This window comes from Globicephala melas, chromosome 1 (assembly GCF_963455315.2).
Source record: "Globicephala melas chromosome 1, mGloMel1.2, whole genome shotgun sequence".
In the NCBI taxonomy this organism is placed as follows: Eukaryota; Metazoa; Chordata; class Mammalia; order Artiodactyla; family Delphinidae; genus Globicephala; species Globicephala melas.
The window spans coordinates 64198828-64215075 of record NC_083314.1 but is presented as its reverse complement, the minus strand read 5'-3'; positions in this window follow the sequence as shown (position 1 = coordinate 64215075).

Below are 16248 nucleotides of genomic sequence, written 5' to 3'. Positions count from 1 at the left end.
TACCCTCACCTGGACCCTAAACCGTCCCCGTCCCCTAACCCTAACCCTAGCCCGAACCCTAACCCTAACCCTTCCCCGAAGCCTGACCCTCACCCGTCCCCTAATCCTAACCCGTACGCTGACACTAACCCGCGCCCTCACACGTACGCTCCCCCTAGAGCGTTGTCGTACCCTCACCTGGACCCTAAACCGTCCCCGTCCCCTAACCCTAACCCTAGCCCGAACCCTAACCCTAACCCTTCCCCGAAGCCTGGCCCTCAGCCGTCCCCTAATCCTAACCTGTACGCTGACACTAACCCGCGCCCTCACACGTACGCTCCCCCTAGAGCGTTGTCGTACCCTCACCTGGACCCTGAACCGTCCCCGTCCCCTAACCCTAACCCTAGCCCGAACCCTAACCCTAACCCTTCCCCGAAGCCTGACCCTCACCCGTCCCCTAATCCTAACCCGTATGCTGACACTAACCCACGCCCTCACACGTACGCTCCCCCTAGAGCGTTGTCGTACCCTCACCTGGACCCTAAACCGTCCCCGTCCCCTAACTCTAACCCTAGCCCGAACCCTAACCCTAACCCTTCCCCGAAGCCTGACCCTCAGCCGTCCCCTAATCCTAACCCGTACGCTGACACTAACCCGCGCCCTCACACGTACGCTCCCCCTAGAGCGTTGTCGTACCCTCACCTGGACCCTAAACCGTCCCCGTCCCCTAACCCTAACCCTAGCCCGAACCCTAACCCTAACACTTCCCCGAAGCCTGACCCTCAGCCGTCCCCTAATCCTAACCCATACGCTGACACTAACCCGCGCCCTCACACGTACGCTCCCCCTAGAGCTTTGTCGTACCCTCACCTGGACCCTAAACCGTCCCCGTCCCCTAACCCTAACCCTAGCCCGAACCCTAACCCTAACCCTTCCCCGAAGCCTGACCCTCACCCGTCCCCTAATCCTAACCCGTACGCTGACACTAACCCGCGCCCTCACACGTACGCTCCCCCTAGAGCGTTGTCGTACCCTCACCTGGACGCTAAACCGTCCCCGTCCCCTAACCCTAACCCTAGCCCGAACCCTAACCCTAACCCTTCCCCGAAGCCTGACCCTCAGCCGTCCCCTAATCCTAACCCGTACGCTGACACTAACCCGCGCCCTCACACGTACGCTCCCCCTAGAGCGTTGTCGTACCCTCACCTGGACCCTAAACCGTCCCCGTCCCCTAACCCTAACCCTAGCCCGAACCCTAACCCTAACCCTTCCCCGAAGCCTGACCCTCACCCGTCCCCTAATCCTAACCCGTACGCTGACACTAACCCGCGCCCTCACACGTACGCTCCCCCTAGAGCGTTGTCGTACCCTCACCTGGACCCTGAACCGTCCCCGTCCCATAACCCTAACCCTAGCCCGAACCCTAACCCTAACCCTTCCCCGAAGCCTGACCCTCAGCCGTCCCCTAATCCTAACCCGTACGCTGACACTAACGCACACCCTCACACGTACGCTCCCCCTAGAGCGTTGTCGTACCCTCACCTGGACCCTGAACCGTCCCCGTCCCCTAACCCTAACCCTAGCCCGAACCCTAACCCTAACCCTTCCCCGAAGCCTGACCCTCACCCGTCCCCTAATCCTAACCCGTACGCTGACACTAACCCGCGCCCTCACACGTACGCTCCCCCTAGAGCGTTGTCGTACCCTCACCTGGACCCTAAACCGTCCCCGTCCCCTAACCCTAACCGTAGCCCGAACCCTAACCCTAACCCTTCCCCGAAGCCTGACCCTCACCCGTCCCCTAATCCTAACCCGTACGCTGACACTAACCCGCGCCCTCACACGTACGCTCCCCCTATAGCGTTGTCGTACCCTCACCTGGACCCTGAACCGTCCCCGTCCCCTAACCCTAACCCTAGCCCGAACCCTAACCCTAACCCTTCCCCGAAGCCTGACCCTCACCCGTCCCCTAATCCTAACCCGTACGCTGACACTAACCCGCGCCCTCACACGTACGCTCTCCCTAGAGCGTTGTCGTACCCTCACCTGGACCCTGAACCGTCCCCGTCCCCTAACCCTAACCCTAGCCCGAACCCTAACCCTAACCCTTCCCCGAAGCCTGACCCTCACCCGTCCCCTAATCCTAACCCGTACGCTGACACTAACCCGCGCCCTCACACGTACGCTCCCCCTAGAGCGTTGTCGTACCCTCACCTGGACCCTGAACCGTCCCCGTCCCCTAACCCTAACCCTAGCCCGAACCCTAACCCTAACCCTTCCCCGAAGCCTGACCCTCAGCCGTCCCCTAATCCTAACCCGTACGCTGACACTAACCCACGCCCTCACACGTACGCTCCCCCTAGAGCGTTGTCGTACCCTCACCTGGACCCTAAACCGTCCCCGTCCCCTAACCCTAACCCTAGCCCGAACCCTAACCCTAACCCTTCCCCGAAGCCTGACCCTCAGCCGTCCCCTAATCCTAACCCATACGCTGACACTAACCCGCGCCCTCACACGTACGCTCCCCCTAGAGCGTTGTCGTACCCTCACCTGGACCCTAAACCGTCCCCGTCCCCTAACCCTAACCCTAGCCCGAACCCTAACCCTAACCCTTCCCCGAAGCCTGACCCTCAGCCGTCCCCTAATCCTAACCCGTACGCTGACACTAACCCGCGCCCTCATACGTACGCTCCCCCTAGAGCGTTGTCGTACCCTCACCTGGACCCTAAACCGTCCCCGTCCCCTAACCCTAACCCTAGCCCGAACCCTAACCCTAACCCTTCCCCGAAGCCTGACCCTCACCCGTCCCCTAATCCTAACCCGTACGCTGACACTAACCCGCGCCCTCACAAGTACGCTCCCCCTAGAGCGTTGTCGTACCCTGACCTGGACGCTAAACCGTCCCCGTCCCCTAACCCTAACCCTAGCCCGAACCCTAACCCTAACCCTTCCCCGAAGCCTGACCCTCAGCCGTCCCCTAATCCTAACCCGTACGCTGACAATAACCCGCGCCCTCACACGTACGCTCCCCCTAGAGCGTTGTCGTACCCTCACCTGGACCCTAAACCGTCCCCGTCCCCTAACCCTAACCCTAGCCCGAACCCTAACCCTAACCCTTCCCCGAAGCCTGACCCTCAGACGTCCCCTAATCCTAACCCGTACGCTGACAATAACCCGCGCCCTCACACGTACGCTCCCCCTAGAGCGTTGTCGTACCCTCACCTGGACCCTAAACCGTCCCCGTCCCCTAACCCTAACCCTAGCCCGAACCCTAACCCTAACCCTTCCCCGAAGCCTGACCCTCAGACGTCCCCTAATCCTAACCCGTACGCTGACACTAACCCGCGCCCTCACACGTACGCTCCCCCTAGAGCGTTGTCGTACCCTCACCTGGACCCTAAACCGTCCCCGTCCCCTAACCCTAACCCTAGCCCGAACCCTAACCCTAACCCTTCCCCGAAGCCTGACCCTCAGCCGTCCCCTAATCCTAACCCGTACGCTGACACTAACCCGCGCCCTCACACGTACGCTCCCCCTAGAGCGTTGTCGTACCCTCACCTGGACCCTAAACCGTCCCCGTCCCCTAACCCTAACCCTAGCCCGAACCCTAACCCTAACCCTTCCCCGAAGCCTGACCCTCAGCCGTCCCCTAATCCTAACCCGTACGCTGACACTAACCCGCGCCCTCACACGTACGCTCCCCCTAGAGCGTTGTCGTACCCTCACCTGGACCCTAAACCGTCCCCGTCCCCTAACCCTAACCCTAGCCCGAACCCTAACCCTAACCCTTCCCCGAAACCTGACCCTCAGCCGTCCCCTAATCCTAACCCGTACGCTGACACTAACCCGCGCCCTCACACGTACGCTCCCCGTAGAGCGTTGTCGTACCCTCACCTGGACCCTAAACCGTCCCCGTCCCCTAACCCTAACCCTAGCCCGAACCCTAACCCTAACCCTTCCCCGAAGCCTGACCCTCTGCCGTCCCCTAATCCTAACCCGTACGCTGACACTAACCCGCCCCCTCACACGTACGCTCCCCCTAGAGCGTTGTCGTACCCTCACCTGGACCCTAAACCGTCCCCGTCCCCTAACCCTAACCCTAGCCCGAACCCTAACCCTAACACTTCCCCGAAGCCTGACCCTCAGCCGTCCCCTAATCCTAACCCGTACGCTGACACTAACCCGCGCCCTCACACGTACGCTCCCCCTAGAGCGTTGTCGTACCCTCACCTGTACCCTAAACCGTCCCCGTCCCCTAACCCTAACCCTAGCCCGAACCCTAACCCTAACCCTTCCCCGAAGACTGACCCTCAGCCGTCCCCTAATCCTAACCCGTACGCTGACACTAACCGCGCCCTCACACGTACGCTCCCCCTAGAGCGTTGTCGTACCCTCACCTGGACCCTAAACCGTCCCCGTCCCCTAACCCTAACCCTAGCCCGAACCCTAACCCTAACCCTTCCCCGAAGCCTGACCCTCAGCCGTCCCCTAATCCTAACCCGTACGCTGACACTAACCCGCGCCCTCACACGTACGCTCCCCCTAGAGCGTTGTCGTACCCTCACCTGGACCCTGAACCGTCCCCGTCCCCTAACCCTAACCCTAGCCCGAACCATAACCCTAACCCTTCCCCGAAGCCTGACCCTCAGCCGTCCCCTAATCCTAACCCGTACGCTGACACTAACCCGCGCCCTCACACGTACGCTCCCCCTAGAGCGTTGTCGTACCCTCACCTGGACCCTGAACCGTCCCCGTCCCCTAACCCTAGCCCGAACCCTAACCCTAACCCTTCCCCGAAGCCTGACCCTCACCCGTCCCCTAATCCTAACCCGTACGCTGACACTAACCCGCGCCCTCACACGTACGCTCCGCTAGAGCGTTGTCGTACCCTCACCTGGACCCTAAACCGTCCCCGTCCCCTAACCCTAACCCTAGCCCGAACCCTAACCCTAACCCTTCCCCGAAGCCTGACCCTCAGCCGTCCCCTAATCCTAACCCATACGCTGAAACTAATCCGCGCCCTCACACGTACGCTCCCCCTAGAGCGTTGTCGTACCCTCACCTGGACCCTAAACCGTCCCCGTCCCCTAACCCTAACCCTAGCCCGAACCCTAACCCTAACCCTTCCCCGAAGCCTGACCCTCAGCCGTCCCCTAATCCTAACCCGTACGCTGACACTAACCCGCGTCCTCACACGTACGCTCCCCCTAGAGCGTTGTCGTACCCTCACCTTGACCCTAAACCGTCCCCGTCCCCTAACCCTAACCCTAGCCCGAACCCTAACCCTAACCCTTCCCCGAAGCCTGACCCTCACCCGTCCCCTAATCCTAACCCGTACGCTGACACTAACCCGCGCCCTCACACGTACGCTCCCCCTAGAGCGTTGTCGTACCCTCACCTGGACGCTAAACCGTCCCCGTCCCCTAACCCTAACCCTAGCCCGAACCCTAAACCTAACCCTTCCCCGAAGCCTGACCCTCAGCCGTCCCCTAATCCTAACCCGTACGCTGACACTAACCCGCGCCCTCACACGTACGCTCCCCCTAGAGCGTTGTCGTACCCTCACCTGGACCCTAAACCGTCCCCGTCCCCTAACCCTAACCCTAGCCCGAACCCTAACCCTAACCCTTCCCCGAAGCCTGACCCTCAGACGTCCCCTAATCCTAACCCGTACGCTGACACTAACCCGCGCCCTCACACGTACGCTCCCCCTAGAGCGTTGTCGTACCCTCACCTGGACCCTAAACCGTCCCCGTCCCCTAACCCTAACCCTAGCACGAACCCTAACCCTAACCCTTCCCCGAAGCCTGACCCTCAGCCGTCCCCTAATCCTAACCCGTACGCTGACACTAACCCGCGCCCTCACACGTACGCTCCCCCTAGAGCGTTGTCGTACCCTCACCTGGACCCTAAACCGTCCCCGTCCCCTAACCCTAACCCTAGCCCGAACCCTAACCCTAACCCTTCCCCGAAGCCTGACCCTCAGCCGTCCCCTAATCCTAACCCGTACGCTGACACTAACCCACGCCCTCACACGTACGCTCCCCCTATAGTGTTGTCGTACCCTCACCTGGACCCTAAACCGTCCCCGTCCCCTAACCCTAACCCTAGCCCGAACCCTAACCCTAACCCTTCCCCGAAGGCTGACCCTCACCCGTCCCCTAATCCTAACCCGTACGCTGACATTAACCCGCGCCCTCACACGTACGCTCCCCCTAGAGCGTTGTCGTACCCTCACCTGGACCCTAAACCGTCCCCGTCCCGTAACCCTAACCCTAGCCCGAACCCTAACCCTAACCCTTCCCCGAAGCCTGACCCTCACCCGTCCCCTAATCCTAACCCGTACGCTGACACTAACCCGCGCCCTCACACGTACGCTCCCCCTAGAGCGTTGTCGTACCCTCACCTGGACGCTAAACCGTCCCCGTCCCCTAACCCTAACCCTAGCCCGAACCCTAACCGAACCCTTCCCCGAAGCCTGACCCTCAGCCGTCCCCTAATCCTAACCCGTACGCTGACACTAACCCGCGCCCTCACACGGACGCTCCCCCTAGAGCGTTGTCGTACCCTCACCTGGACCCTGAACCGTCCCCGTCCCCTAACCCTAACCCTAGCCCGAACCCTAACCCTAACCCTTCCCCGAAGCCTGACCCTCACCCGTCCCCTAATCCTAACCCGTACGCTGACACTAACCCGCGCCCTCACACGTACGCTCCCCCTAGAGCGTTGTCGTACCCTCACCTGGACCCTAAACCGTCCCCGTCCCGTAACCCTAACCCTAGCGCAAACCCTAACCCTAACCCTTCCCCGAAGCCTGACCCTCACCCGTCCCCTAATCCTAACCCGTACGCTGACACTAACCCGCGCCCTCACACGTACGCTCCCCCTAGAGCGTTGTCGTACCCTCACCTGGACGCTAAACCGTCCCCGTCCCCTAACCCTAACCCTAGCCCGAACCCTAACCCTAACCCTTCCCCGAAGCCTGACCCTCAGCCGTCCCCTAATCCTAACCCGTATGCTGACACTAACCCGCGCCCTCACACGTACGCTCCCCCTAGAGCGTTGTCGTACCCTCACCTGGACCCTAAACCGTGTCCGTCCCCTAACCCTAACCCTAGCCCGAACCCTAAACCTAACCCTACCCCGAAGCCTGACCCTCAGCCGTCCCCTAATCCTAACCCGTACGCTGACACTAACCCGCGCCCTCACACGTACGCTCCCCCTAGAGCGTTGTCGTACCCTCACCTGGACCCTAAACAGTCCCCGTCCCCTAACCCTAACCCTAGCCCGAACCCTAACCCTAACCCTTCCCCGAAGCCTGACCCTCACCCGTCCCCTAATCCTAACCCGTACGCTGACACTAACCCGCGCCCTCACACGTACGCTCCCCCTAGAGCGTTGTCGTACCCTCACCTGGACCCTAAACCGTCCCCGTCCCCTAACCCTAACCCTAGCCCGAACCCTAACCCTAACCCTTCCCCGAAGCCTGACCCTCAGCCGTCCCCTAATCCTAACCCATACGCTGACACTAACCCGTGCCCTCACACGTACGCTCCCCCTAGAGCGTTGTCGTACCCTCACCTAGACCCTAAACCGTCCCCGTCCCCTAACCCTAACCCTAGCCTGAACCCTAACCCTAACCCTTCCCCGAAGCCTGACCCTCAGCCGTCCCCTAATCCTAACTCGTACGCTGACACTAACCCGCGCCCTCACACGTACGCTCCCCCTAGAGCGTTGTCGTACACTCACCTGGACCCTAAACCGTCCCCGTCCCCTAACCCTAACCCTAGCCCGAACCCTAACCCTAACCCTTCCCCGAAGCCTGACCCTCACCCGTCCCCTAATCCTAACCCGTACGCTGACACTAACCCGCGCCCTCACACGTACGCTCCCCCTAGAGCATTGTCGTACCCTCACCTGGACCCTAAACCGTCCCCGTCCCCTAACCCTAACCCTAGCCCGAACCCTAACCCTAACCCTTCCCCGAAGCCTGGCCCTCAGCCGTCCCCTAATCCTAACCTGTACGCTGACACTAACCCGCGCCCTCACACGTACGCTCCCCCTAGAGCGTTGTCGTACCCTCACCTGGACCCTGAACCGTCCCCGTCCCCTAACCCTAACCCTAGCCCGAACCCTAACCCTAACCCTTCCCCGAAGCCTGACCCTCACCCGTCCCCTAATCCTAACCCGTACGCTGACACTAACCCACGCCCTCACACGTACGCTCCCCCTAGAGCGTTGTCGTACCCTCACCTGGACCCTAAACCGTCCCCGTCCCCTAACTCTAACCCTAGCCCGAACCCTAACCCTAACCCTTCCCCGAAGCCTGACCCTCAGCCGTCCCCTAATCCTAACCCGTACGCTGACACTAACCCGCGCCCTCACACGTACGCTCCCCCTAGAGCGTTGTCGTACCCTCACCTGGACCCTAAACCGTCCCCGTCCCCTAACCCTAACCCTAGCCCGAACCCTAACCCTAACCCTTCCCCGAAGCGTGACCCTCAGCCGTCCCCTAATCCTAACCCGTACGCTGACACTAACCCGTGCCCTCACACGTACGCTCCCCCTAGAGCGTTGTCGTACCCTCACCTAGACCCTAAACCGTCCCCGTCCCCTAACCCTAACCCTAGCCTGAACCCTAACCCTAACCCTTCCCCGAAGCCTGACCCTCAGCCGTCCCCTAATCCTAACCCGTACGCTGACACTAACCCGCGCCCTCACACGTACGCTCCCCCTAGAGCGTTGTCGTACCCTCACCTGGACCCTAAACCGTCCCCGTCCCCTAACCCTAACCCTAGCCCGAACCCTAACCCTAACCCTTCCCCGAAGCCTGACCCTCACCCGTCCCCTAATCCTAACCCGTACGCTGACACTAACCCGCGCCCTCACACGTACGCTCCCCCTAGAGCGTTGTCGTACCCTCACCTGGACCCTAAACCGTCCCCGTCCCCTAACCCTAACCCTAGCCCGAACCCTAACCCTAACCCTTCCCCGAAGCCTGGCCCTCAGCCGTCCCCTAATCCTAACCTGTACGCTGACACTAACCCGCGCCCTCACACGTACGCTCCCCCTAGAGCGTTGTCGTACCCTCACCTGGACCCTGAACCGTCCCCGTCCCCTAACCCTAACCCTAGCCCGAACCCTAACCCTAACCCTTCCCCGAAGCCTGACCCTCACCCGTCCCCTAATCCTAACCCGTATGCTGACACTAACCCACGCCCTCACACGTACGCTCCCCCTAGAGCGTTGTCGTACCCTCACCTGGACCCTAAACCGTCCCCGTCCCCTAACTCTAACCCTAGCCCGAACCCTAACCCTAACCCTTCCCCGAAGCCTGACCCTCAGCCGTCCCCTAATCCTAACCCGTACGCTGACACTAACCCGCGCCCTCACACGTACGCTCCCCCTAGAGCGTTGTCGTACCCTCACCTGGACCCTAAACCGTCCCCGTCCCCTAACCCTAACCCTAGCCCGAACCCTAACCCTAACACTTCCCCGAAGCCTGACCCTCAGCCGTCCCCTAATCCTAACCCATACGCTGACACTAACCCGCGCCCTCACACGTACGCTCCCCCTAGAGCTTTGTCGTACCCTCACCTGGACCCTAAACCGTCCCCGTCCCCTAACCCTAACCCTAGCCCGAACCCTAACCCTAACCCTTCCCCGAAGCCTGACCCTCACCCGTCCCCTAATCCTAACCCGTACGCTGACACTAACCCGCGCCCTCACACGTACGCTCCCCCTAGAGCGTTGTCGTACCCTCACCTGGACGCTAAACCGTCCCCGTCCCCTAACCCTAACCCTAGCCCGAACCCTAACCCTAACCCTTCCCCGAAGCCTGACCCTCAGCCGTCCCCTAATCCTAACCCGTACGCTGACACTAACCCGCGCCCTCACACGTACGCTCCCCCTAGAGCGTTGTCGTACCCTCACCTGGACCCTAAACCGTCCCCGTCCCCTAACCCTAACCCTAGCCCGAACCCTAACCCTAACCCTTCCCCGAAGCCTGACCCTCACCCGTCCCCTAATCCTAACCCGTACGCTGACACTAACCCGCGCCCTCACACGTACGCTCCCCCTAGAGCGTTGTCGTACCCTCACCTGGACCCTGAACCGTCCCCGTCCCATAACCCTAACCCTAGCCCGAACCCTAACCCTAACCCTTCCCCGAAGCCTGACCCTCAGCCGTCCCCTAATCCTAACCCGTACGCTGACACTAACCCGCGCCCTCACACGTACGCTCCCCCTAGAGCGTTGTCGTACCCTCACCTGGACGCTAAACCGTCCCCGTCCCCTAACCCTAACCCTAGCCCGAACCCTAACCGAACCCTTCCCCGAAGCCTGACCCTCAGCCGTCCCCTAATCCTAACCCGTACGCTGACACTAACCCGCGCCCTCACACGGACGCTCCCCCTAGAGCGTTGTCGTACCCTCACCTGGACCCTGAACCGTCCCCGTCCCCTAACCCTAACCCTAGCCCGAACCCTAACCCTAACCCTTCCCCGAAGCCTGACCCTCACCCGTCCCCTAATCCTAACCCGTACGCTGACACTAACCCGCGCCCTCACACGTACGCTCCCCCTAGAGCGTTGTCGTACCCTCACCTGGACCCTAAACCGTCCCCGTCCCGTAACCCTAACCCTAGCGCAAACCCTAACACTAACCCTTCCCCGAAGCCTGACCCTCACCCGTCCCCTAATCCTAACCCGTACGCTGACACTAACCCGCGCCCTCACACGTACGCTCCCCCTAGAGCGTTGTCGTACCCTCACCTGGACGCTAAACCGTCCCCGTCCCCTAACCCTAACCCTAGCCCGAACCCTAACCCTAACCCTTCCCCGAAGCCTGACCCTCAGCCGTCCCCTAATCCTAACCCGTATGCTGACACTAACCCGCGCCCTCACACGTACGCTCCCCCTAGAGCGTTGTCGTACCCTCACCTGGACCCTAAACCGTGTCCGTCCCCTAACCCTAACCCTAGCCCGAACCCTAAACCTAACCCTACCCCGAAGCCTGACCCTCAGCCGTCCCCTAATCCTAACCCGTACGCTGACACTAACCCGCGCCCTCACACGTACGCTCCCCCTAGAGCGTTGTCGTACCCTCACCTGGACCCTAAACCGTCCCCGTCCCCTAACCCTAACCCTAGCCCGAACCCTAACCCTAACCCTTCCCCGAAGCCTGACCCTCACCCGTCCCCTAATCCTAACCCGTACGCTGACACTAACCCGCGCCCTCACACGTACGCTCCCCCTAGAGCGTTGTCGTACCCTCACCTGGACCCTAAACCGTCCCCGTCCCCTAACCCTAACCCTAGCCCGAACCCTAACCCTAACCCTTCCCCGAAGCCTGACCCTCAGCCGTCCCCTAATCCTAACCCATACGCTGACACTAACCCGTGCCCTCACACGTACGCTCCCCCTAGAGCGTTGTCGTACCCTCACCTAGACCCTAAACCGTCCCCGTCCCCTAACCCTAACCCTAGCCTGAACCCTAACCCTAACCCTTCCCCGAAGCCTGACCCTCAGCCGTCCCCTAATCCTAACTCGTACGCTGACACTAACCCGCGCCCTCACACGTACGCTCCCCCTAGAGCGTTGTCGTACACTCACCTGGACCCTAAACCGTCCCCGTCCCCTAACCCTAACCCTAGCCCGAACCCTAACCCTAACCCTTCCCCGAAGCCTGACCCTCACCCGTCCCCTAATCCTAACCCGTACGCTGACACTAACCCGCGCCCTCACACGTACGCTCCCCCTAGAGCGTTGTCGTACCCTCACCTGGACCCTAAACCGTCCCCGTCCCCTAACCCTAACCCTAGCCCGAACCCTAACCCTAACCCTTCCCCGAAGCCTGGCCCTCAGCCGTCCCCTAATCCTAACCTGTACGCTGACACTAACCCGCGCCCTCACACGTACGCTCCCCCTAGAGCGTTGTCGTACCCTCACCTGGACCCTGAACCGTCCCCGTCCCCTAACCCTAACCCTAGCCCGAACCCTAACCCTAACCCTTCCCCGAAGCCTGACCCTCACCCGTCCCCTAATCCTAACCCGTACGCTGACACTAACCCACGCCCTCACACGTACGCTCCCCCTAGAGCGTTGTCGTACCCTCACCTGGACCCTAAACCGTCCCCGTCCCCTAACTCTAACCCTAGCCCGAACCCTAACCCTAACCCTTCCCCGAAGCCTGACCCTCAGCCGTCCCCTAATCCTAACCCGTACGCTGACACTAACCCGCGCCCTCACACGTACGCTCCCCCTAGAGCGTTGTCGTACCCTCACCTGGACCCTAAACCGTCCCCGTCCCCTAACCCTAACCCTAGCCCGAACCCTAACCCTAAGCCTTCCCCGAAGCCTGACCCTCAGCCGTCCCCTAATCCTAACCCGTACGCTGACACTAACCCGTGCCCTCACACGTACGCTCCCCCTAGAGCGTTGTCGTACCCTCACCTAGACCCTAAACCGTCCCCGTCCCCTAACCCTAACCCTAGCCTGAACCCTAACCCTAACCCTTCCCCGAAGCCTGACCCTCAGCCGTCCCCTAATCCTAACCCGTACGCTGACACTAACCCGCGCCCTCACACGTACGCTCCCCCTAGAGCGTTGTCGTACCCTCACCTGGACCCTAAACCGTCCCCGTCCCCTAACCCTAACCCTAGCCCGAAACCTAACCCTAACCCTTCCCCGAAGCCTGACCCTCACCCGTCCCCTAATCCTAACCCGTACGCTGACACTAACCCGCGCCCTCACACGTACGCTCCCCCTAGAGCGTTGTCGTACCCTCACCTGGACCCTAAACCGTCCCCGTCCCCTAACCCTAACCCTAGCCCGAACCCTAACCCTAACCCTTCCCCGAAGCCTGGCCCTCAGCCGTCCCCTAATCCTAACCTGTACGCTGACACTAACCCGCGCCCTCACACGTACGCTCCCCCTAGAGCGTTGTCGTACCCTCACCTGGACCCTGAACCGTCCCCGTCCCCTAACACTAACCCTAGCCCGAACCCTAACCCTAACCCTTCCCCGAAGCCTGACCCTCACCCGTCCCCTAATCCTAACCCGTATGCTGACACTAACCCACGCCCTCACACGTACGCTCCCCCTAGAGCGTTGTCGTACCCTCACCTGGACCCTAAACCGTCCCCGTCCCCTAACTCTAACCCTAGCCCGAACCCTAACCCTAACCCTTCCCCGAAGCCTGACCCTCAGCCGTCCCCTAATCCTAACCCGTACGCTGACACTAACCCGCGCCCTCACACGTACGCTCCCCCTAGAGCGTTGTCGTACCCTCACCTGGACCCTAAACCGTCCCCGTCCCCTAACCCTAACCCTAGCCCGAACCCTAACCCTAACACTTCCCCGAAGCCTGACCCTCAGCCGTCCCCTAATCCTAACCCGTACGCTGACACTAACCCGCGCCCTCACACGTACGCTCCCCCTAGAGCTTTGTCGTACCCTCACCTGGACCCTAAACCGTCCCCGTCCCCTAACCCTAACCCTAGCCCGAACCCTAACCCTAACCCTTCCCCGAAGCCTGACCCTCACCCGTCCCCTAATCCTAACCCGTACGCTGACACTAACCCGCGCCCTCACACGTACGCTCCCCCTAGAGCGTTGTCGTACCCTCACCTGGACGCTAAACCGTCCCCGTCCCCTAACCCTAACCCTAGCCCGAACCCTAACCCTAACCCTTCCCCGAAGCCTGACCCTCAGCCGTCCCCTAATCCTAACCCGTACGCTGACACTAACCCGCGCCCTCACACGTACGCTCCCCCTAGAGCGTTGTCGTACCCTCACCTGGACCCTAAACCGTCCCCGTCCCCTAACCCTAACCCTAGCCCGAACCCTAACCCTAACCCTTCCCCGAAGCCTGACCCTCACCCGTCCCCTAATCCTAACCCGTACGCTGACACTAACCCGCGCCCTCACACGTACGCTCCCCCTAGAGCGTTGTCGTACCCTCACCTGGACCCTGAACCGTCCCCGTCCCCTAACCCTAACCCTAGCCCGAACCCTAACCCTAACCCTTCCCCGAAGCCTGACCCTCAGCCGTCCCCTAATCCTAACCCATACGCTGACACTAACCCGCGCCCTCACACGTACGCTCCCCCTAGAGCGTTGTCGTACCCTCACCTGGACCCTAAACCGTCCCCGTCCCCTAACCCTAACCCTAGCCCGAACCCTAACCCTAACCCTTCCCCGAAGCCTGACCCTCAGCCGTCCCCTAATCCTAACCCGTACGCTGACACTAACCCGCGCCCTCATACGTACGCTCCCCCTAGAGCGTTGTCGTACCCTCACCTGGACCCTAAACCGTCCCCGTCCCCTAACCCTAACCCTAGCCCGAACCCTAACCCTAACCCTTCCCCGAAGCCTGACCCTCACCCGTCCCCTAATCCTAACCCGTACGCTGACACTAACCCGCGCCCTCACAAGTACGCTCCCCCTAGAGCGTTGTCGTACCCTGACCTGGACGCTAAACCGTCCCCGTCCCCTAACCCTAACCCTAGCCCGAACCCTAACCCTAACCCTTCCCCGAAGCCTGACCCTCAGCCGTCCCCTAATCCTAACCCGTACGCTGACAATAACCCGCGCCCTCACACGTACGCTCCCCCTAGAGCGTTGTCGTACCCTCACCTGGACCCTAAACCGTCCCCGTCCCCTAACCCTAACCCTAGCCCGAACCCTAACCCTAACCCTTCCCCGAAGCCTGACCCTCAGACGTCCCCTAATCCTAACCCGTACGCTGACACTAACCCGCGCCCTCACACGTACGCTCCCCCTAGAGCGTTGTCGTACCCTCACCTGGACCCTAAACCGTCCCCGTCCCCTAACCCTAACCCTAGCCCGAACCCTAACCCTAACCCTTCCCCGAAGCCTGACCCTCAGCCGTCCCCTAATCCTAACCCGTACGCTGACACTAACCCGCGCCCTCACACGTACGCTCCCCCTAGAGCGTTGTCGTACCCTCACCTGGACCCTAAACCGTCCCCGTCCCCTAACCCTAACCCTAGCCCGAACCCTAACCCTAACCCTTCCCTGAAGCCTGACCCTCAGCCGTCCCCTAATCCTAACCCGTACGCTGACACTAACCCGCGCCCTCACACGTACGCTCCCCCTAGAGCGTTGTCGTACCCTCACCTGGACCCTAAACCGTCCCCGTCCCCTAACCCTAACCCTAGCCCGAACCCTAACCCTAACACTTCCCCGAAACCTGACCCTCAGCCGTCCCCTAATCCTAACCCGTACGCTGACACTAACCCGCGCCCTCACACGTACGCTCCCCCTAGAGCGTTCTCGTACCCTCACCTGGACCCTAAACCGTCCCCGTCCCCTAACCCTAACCCTAGCCCGAACCCTAACCCTAACCCTTCCCCGAAGCCTGACCCTCAGCCGTCCCCTAATCCTAACCCGTACGCTGACACTAACCCGCGCCCTCACACGTACGCTCCCCCTAGAGCGTTGTCGTACCCTCACCTGGACCCTGAACCGTCCCCGTCCCCTAACCCTAACCCTAGCCCGAACCCTAACCCTAACCCTTCCCCGAAGCCTGACCCTCACCCGTCCCCTAATCCTAACCCGTACGCTGACACTAACCCGCGCCCTCACACGTACGCTCCCCCTAGAGCGTTGTCGTACCCTCACCTGGACCCTAAACCGTCCCCGTCCCCTAACCCTAACCCTAGCCCGAACCCTAACCCTTCCCCGAAGCCTGACCCTCAGCCGTCCCCTAATCCTAACCCGTACGCTGACACTAACCCGCGCCCTCATACGTACGCTCCCCCTAGAGCGTTGTCGTACCCTCACCTGGACCCTAAACCGTCCCCGTCCCCTAACCCTAACCCTAGCCCGAACCCTAACCCTAACCCTTCCCCGAAGCCTGACCCTCACCCGTCCCCTAATCCTAACCCGTACGCTGACACTAACCCGCGCCCTCACAAGTACGCTCCCCCTAGAGCGTTGTCGTACCCTGACCTAGACGCTAAACCGTCCCCGTCCCCTAACCCTAACCCTAGCCCGAACCCTAACCCTAACCCTTCCCCGAAGCCTGACCCTCAGCCGTCCCCTAATCCTAACCCGTACGCTGACACTAACCCGCGCCCTCACACGTACGCTCCCCCTAGAGCGTTGTCGTACCCTCACCTGGACCCTAAACCGTCCCGGTCCCCTAACCCTAACCCTAGCCCGAACCCTAACCCTAACCCTTCCCCGAAGCCTGACCCTCAGACGTCCCCTAATCCTAACCCGTACGCTGACACTAACCCGCGCC